Source organism: Plecotus auritus (assembly GCF_963455305.1).
Source record: "Plecotus auritus genome assembly, chromosome: 6".
Classification (NCBI taxonomy): domain Eukaryota; kingdom Metazoa; phylum Chordata; class Mammalia; order Chiroptera; family Vespertilionidae; genus Plecotus; species Plecotus auritus.
In genome coordinates this window covers 9,915,609-9,921,608 of record NC_137773.1, presented here as the reverse complement: position 1 = coordinate 9,921,608, position 6,000 = coordinate 9,915,609, and the positions used below count along the sequence as shown (strand labels likewise).

At 45.1% G+C, this 6,000-nt stretch overlaps 1 protein-coding gene across 3 annotated transcripts in view; it reads left to right on the top strand.

Annotated features, from left to right (window-relative positions):
• The first annotated feature begins 2,791 nt into the window (after nucleotides 1–2,791).
• TENM2 (teneurin transmembrane protein 2) overlaps nucleotides 2,792–6,000 on the top strand; it is a 1,211,371-nt gene continuing 1,208,162 nt past the window's right edge. For all 3 annotated transcript variants that reach the window (XM_080675628.1, XM_080675627.1, XM_080675626.1), the window contains exon 1: nucleotides 2,792–2,915. The gene's annotated coding sequence lies outside the window, so the exon portion shown is untranslated. The remainder of the gene's footprint in view (nucleotides 2,916–6,000) is intronic.

The following is a 6,000-nucleotide window of genomic DNA, read 5'->3' as shown; positions in this document are numbered from 1 at the left end:
CTGCAAAAGTGAAAAATTGGAACGCAACACTTTTTAAAGAGAAAAGTGACACAATGCTTTGAAAGTCTATAGTAAGGGGGATTTGACTCAGCCAGAGAGATCACGGATGGCTTCCCAGAAGAAGTGACTGGCGTAGAGCAATAAAGGGCAAATATGAGTTTGCTAGATGAATAAGGGAGGAAAATACATTTCTAATAAGTGTTCACCATCAGCATCATAGCATATGAACAGCATCTTCTGGCTAGACTGTAAACTCCAAGAATACAGGGTTGATGTCTTTGTCATCTTCCGTCACCTCTGAGATAGTGCTTAGAAGCACTAAGTACATGCATAGTAAATATTTGTTGAATGAATGGATGTTAATAGGAAATCAATATGTGTTTGTTGAATGAAATAAAAAAAAAATAACTGCTATGCCCTCATCTCATGGCTTTATTTGGGATACAATTAAGAAAGACACATAGTTTAGTCAAACAACATGGACTTCGGAGTCAAATAAACTATGCCCCTCTTATTCTGGCCCTGTCCCCTTGGGGACATCTGGACATCTCTGTCTGAGTCTCCCTGTGTGTGAAATGGGAACAAGATAGCTTCACTTCAGGGTTGTTGGAAAGATTATGATGGTACGCGAGCAGCACCTAACCAAAGGGTGACCCAAAGTGTGAGTCGAGACAAAAGTGCTGTCAATGTTACTAGTGTTAGGACATTGGTACATTCCAGGCGTGCAGTTTGTCAGGTTTGTAGGTTGGTAAGGACAGGCCAGATGCAAGTTAAAATCAAGGGAGTGTTATCACCCAAATATCCACCACAGCTTCACCTTTCTGGAAATGCCAGGAGTTCATCAGTAACCTGTGCTATTGTTGTTGTTTTCTTTTTAAGTTGAATGTATTGGAGTGACATTGGTTAATACAATCATTCAGTTCTCAGTGTACAATTCTATAACACATCATCTGTATATGGTATTGGGTGTTCACCACCCCAAGTCAAGTCTCCTTTCATCACCATTTATGCCCCCTACACCCTCTTCTTCCTCCCTTCTCTCCCTTTCCCTCTGGCAATCACCATGCTGTTGTCTGTGTCTATGCGTTTGTGTGTGTGTGTGTGTGTGCATGCGCACGCGCGTGCTTTGTTTCGTTTTTGTTTGTTTTTTAAACCCTTCTCCTTTTACACCTAGCCCCCCAACCTTCCTCTCATCTGACAGCTGTCAGTCTGTTCTCTGGATCTATGCGGCTGTTTCTGTTTGCCTGTTCGCTTATTTTGTTCATTAGATTCCACATTTATGTGATATCATATGGCACTTGTCTTTCAGTACCCTGCATTTTCTCCCCCGTGCCTAGGAGTCAGATTGCCAGGTCTCGGTTCCCGGATGCATTGATTATAATTGACTGGCAGTTGGCAAAATATTCTAGGGCCTCAATTTTCATCTAGGGTTGATCATACAGTGTTTGGATGGGATAAAAATCAGGTACTTCATGGGCATCGGGTAGCTCAGAGCCTGCACAGGGTAAGCAGTAACTGTTAACTGTTAGTGCAATCGCCAGGCACTGCTGGGGTTTTTGTCAATTACCCTGTAACTGAATCAGCCCTTCCTGGGCAGGGAATTGCTTCCTTTGGAATTCCCTTTACAGAAAGAAGAAAAGCCGCTTTACTCTGAGTTCTGGAAGCTTACTTTCCCCAGTATGGTGCCCTCAGGGGCAGGTTGTGGGCCCCTGCGTCATAGAGGGGCTGAGGTCTCTGGAACCAACCTCTGCCTTCCCTCTATAGAGTCTAGAAGCCACTGAGCTCGGCTCTGCCCCTCTCTGCGCTTCTAACCCTGGAAGGCGCGATCTGGGGTTCCAGCGGAGCACTGGGCATGCTCACAACCCAAGGCAGGCTCCGGGTGTCCGCAGGACGCTCTGGCTCCTGTGCGCCCCTGTGTGCAGAGACCCCGATGCAGCTGCCGGTTCATCCGGTTTCGCAGATCTGAACCTTCGGTATGTGCAGCCAGGAAACCTACGCTTCACTGACAAACCCCGAGGCAGAACTCAACTCTGCACCACTTGGGGTTTGCGCTTTCAGTATCAGGTCTTGGAAACGCCCGGTTAGGGTTCCCTCTCCAGACAAAGGGGTGCACGTGGCCCTGGCGCCCCCCTTTCGCAATCATGAAACCCTCCCTGGCCCAATACCTCGCAACCACAGCTGCTGCAGCCCCAGCGCCACCAACCAGCCCCGCCAACCTCGGCCTTTGCGCGCGCTCTGGGGACCCGGGGATTGGTTCGCTCTCCCCGGGGCGGGTGGCATGCAGCTTTCCGTGTGTGTGTGTCTGTGTGTGCGTGTGTGTGTGTGTGTGTGTGTGTGTGTACGCGCGCGCCTGTGTGTGCGCGCGCGTGCGTGTATATGTGTATGTGCATGTGTGCGCGCGTGTGTCTGTGCGGCGCGCGGGCGGGCGCCCGTGTGCGCGCGAGGGCTCGCGTGCAGGAGCCGCTGGCTGTGCGTGCGTGTGTTATGGGTTTGATTCCAGAGCAGGTTGCACATTGGTCCTGGGTGGCTCGCAGGCTCAGGTCGTGCTTGGGCATCCTCCTCCTCCTACTCATTTCCGAAGTAGCAGCAGCAGAAACACCAGCAGCAGCGCCCGCAGCCGCTGCTACGTCGGCGGCAGCGGCAGCAGCTCAGCAGCACAGCCGGCCGAACTGTGCAGAAGCGAGCACCGTTTGGGGAGTTCGGGGGGCGGGTGAGAGGGAGGAGGGGGAAAGCCTGTCTTGGTCTTTGGGATTATTTTTTTTCCCCTTCTTTCCCTCTCTCTCTTTCTTGAGGGTGTGTTGCCCCCTCGAAGTAAAGGAATTTTGCTCCAAAGCGAGCTGGGACCGAAGACTCTAGGCTAAGTTATCTCTCTATGTAGATGGTGTCAGGGAGCGAAGCTACTGACCGAGCTGCTGGTAAATGTTTTTCACTTCTTACTCTTTAATGCTTAAGGCTTTTCCCCCCTTTTCTTTCTTCCTTGTTTCCTCTCCGTTGCTCCTCATTCTGCAATAGCTCCTGAATCAGCTGCAGTTCCCTTTCTCTCTCTCTCTCCTTGCGTTTGTGCAGTTTGCAACTTGTTTCGTGGTTTTCTATGTATATATTTTTTTCCTCCTTCATCTTCAGATGAATGCTGGAACATGTAAATTCGGCACTTCGGGAGGTCATCATTAGTTGCATGAGTTTGGGGGTGGGGGAGGGGAAAGACTGGTAGAGCAAGCTGTTATTTCCCTGCAGAAGGACGGCCGCTTTCTCTCTAATGTTCATCGCAATTATAGGGATTTTTTTTTAGGATGCATTTTAACGTTGCCTTGATATTTAAGGTTACCCTTCCCCAGGATTACAATGCATTTTGATTCAGTTTTGACAGCATGACAGATGCCAGCGATTCCAGAACTACTGTAGGATACATGCTGGCTAAAATATTCCAAATTGGGGGAAGAACAATTTGCATTCCAAAAGAGAATTTCTTTAAAATGCTGTTTTGCATCACATTGCTGCAGATTTGCAGGAGGCAAGAATAGACACCACTACTCACATTGCTTGCAAAGATAACAAACATAGAAGTGGTTTTAGTGCATTCTGTCCTGTTCTCCGGTGATTGAGCTATTGCTAAATTTACTTAATAAATACATGCAGGGCTGTGGAGAAGGAGTGAGATTGCTGCATTTTTTTAAAAATTCACAATTGTGAGGCATGTACAGCAATTTCTAACCCTAAACCAGCCCTCTCCTACATCTCCCTTGAAGTGCACCTTGACAATTGGGGAGGGGGAGGGCAGTTTCTGCAATACACATGGATACAATTATTTAAACTAGCCAGCATAATGCATGCAAATTGAACTCTGACTCTTTTCTTAAAAATAGAACTGACTTTGTAACGCTTGCTTCCAGGATCTGTTTTAAATATGATTTAAAAATTAATATACAACAGTTCTTTAATGCATTCATATCTGTAAGTTCTTTGGAGGGTTCTTAGCCGTTACCATGTTTCATTTGCTTTACTCTTTCCCCCACCCTGAGTTTTCAGTTCCAGTTCAGTGGGAAAACCGAAGGGTCAATAACTAAAGGCAAATCAGCAGTTTCAAAAGAAATCAGTGTGTAGTTGTAAAATTTCTGCTAAGCCACGGGAAAATGAGCTAAAATAATGGCAGCTTAAATGTAGGCAGGGAAGCCTGGGGTAGACCAGGTGGCCGTTTTAGTATGTGTTTTACCATTTTGAGGAGCTCTGAACTCTAGACTCAGTTGGGGAATCCAGCTCAGGGCTGCTCTGAGGCACATACATTTTACAAGAGAAACTGTTATTTAAGGAAGCCTGCTTCTGCTATCTGGTTGCCACATCATAGAACAGCACGTTACCTGTGTGCAAAGAGTGTGTTTGCAATAATACTGCTAAACTTTGTTAAAATGTAAACTTAGCGGCCGTTGGAAGAATAGCATAAGATGGCACAGCCTGTTCAGGACTGAAGGGCAAAACAAACTGTAAATGAACTCAACGAGTCAGACCCTCCTTTATGTAGAAGGAAGCCTACTCCATGATACCCTGCAAATACACCTGTTCTGGGTCGCCTGTGTTGACAAAAGCTTTTCTTGAAATTGTGGACCAGATTCCTGAGATCTATAGCCTATGGCCTCTGTTATAGGCTGCTAAGGATAACAGGTGTCTTATTTAGAAGGAAAACTCAGCTTTACTCATGGTCCTCTTGAGATGGCAATATTGCAATTTTACAGTACTTTCACGGACCCGTACATTTACTGTTTTGATCAAGTTGAGGTGTGGAGGGGAAACTCAGCCTCCATTCATTAGGAGCACAGTGGTCTTTGAGTGAAGCATGTGTCTGAATATTAAGGAAAAATGCATTCATATGGTAAACTACCATCCTAAGAACCCAAGTCTTCTAAAGCAGCATGATTTTCCCATTCTAGGACCCAAACCAGACAGCAATATACCCCATGCTGAGCAGCTGCATTATTTTCTGGAATATTCCACACACATGAGCAAGAACAGGTAATTGACCAAGCTAAGGACTCATTTCACGTAGCCCATGGGACAAGGTTTCTAATTGTTATGTAATATATGCAGAGCATGAATTTACTTAGTAAACATCACAATTAGCTTCAGTTTCAGCACCTTCACTAGATGTGAAGACCAAGAGTCCATTGATTTAAAGAACATATTCTTTCCTGCTGAGGTTGGTTCTTACCCACTCACTCCTCTTTCTACTTCTAGTTTCCTGGCAACTTCTGAAAAGCTCTGAGAATTTGTTGTAAACTATTAAACATACCTACGTTTTGGGTGTGATGCCTGGTTAGATTACTGCTCATTCAGCTGGATTTGTAATTATTCTTTATGGTTCTGTGGCATAGTGTTAGTGGATTGTTGGTGATATTATTATTATTAACTTTCCATTAAATCTTTATGAAGCCCATTTTAACTTTCTATGCCTGATGTTGATCTCGGGTTAACATGTCAAAATAATACCATTTCCTTGCTAAGCTTGTTGGTAAATTAGTTTATTTTTAATCAGCATGGCATCTGGCAGTGTTCAGAGAAGGTAACTTATTGGGGAGGGAAGGAAAAGAGGTCTATATAGAAAGAGACTGTTGGTTCATGAAACTTTGGAATCACATTTGGCTGCATTGTTAGGGTTCCTGTTTTCATTTTGGTAAGAGAAGAGGTTTCTTTGCCTGCATGAGGTGTTTATATGCTAGAGCTCCTGAATGTTTCTTAGAACGAATTGCTAGTTTTTCCATTGTGTAATTGGAAGGAACTTTGAAGTACTTGTGTGTTTTTAAGGAAAACTTGTATTGGTGAGTGTTCCCATACTCTTTGTAGACTAATTCTGCGAAGTGAGTTCTAGTGTACTATGGTCAAGGTCATTGCCAAGGGCCTTTTGATTCCTCCCCACGTGAGAACTCAAACTTAAACTGAAATCAGATTTAAAGAGGTATAACTTATATCAAGCTACAGCCTTTAACAGGGCCCTGTGAAATGCTTGTTTTT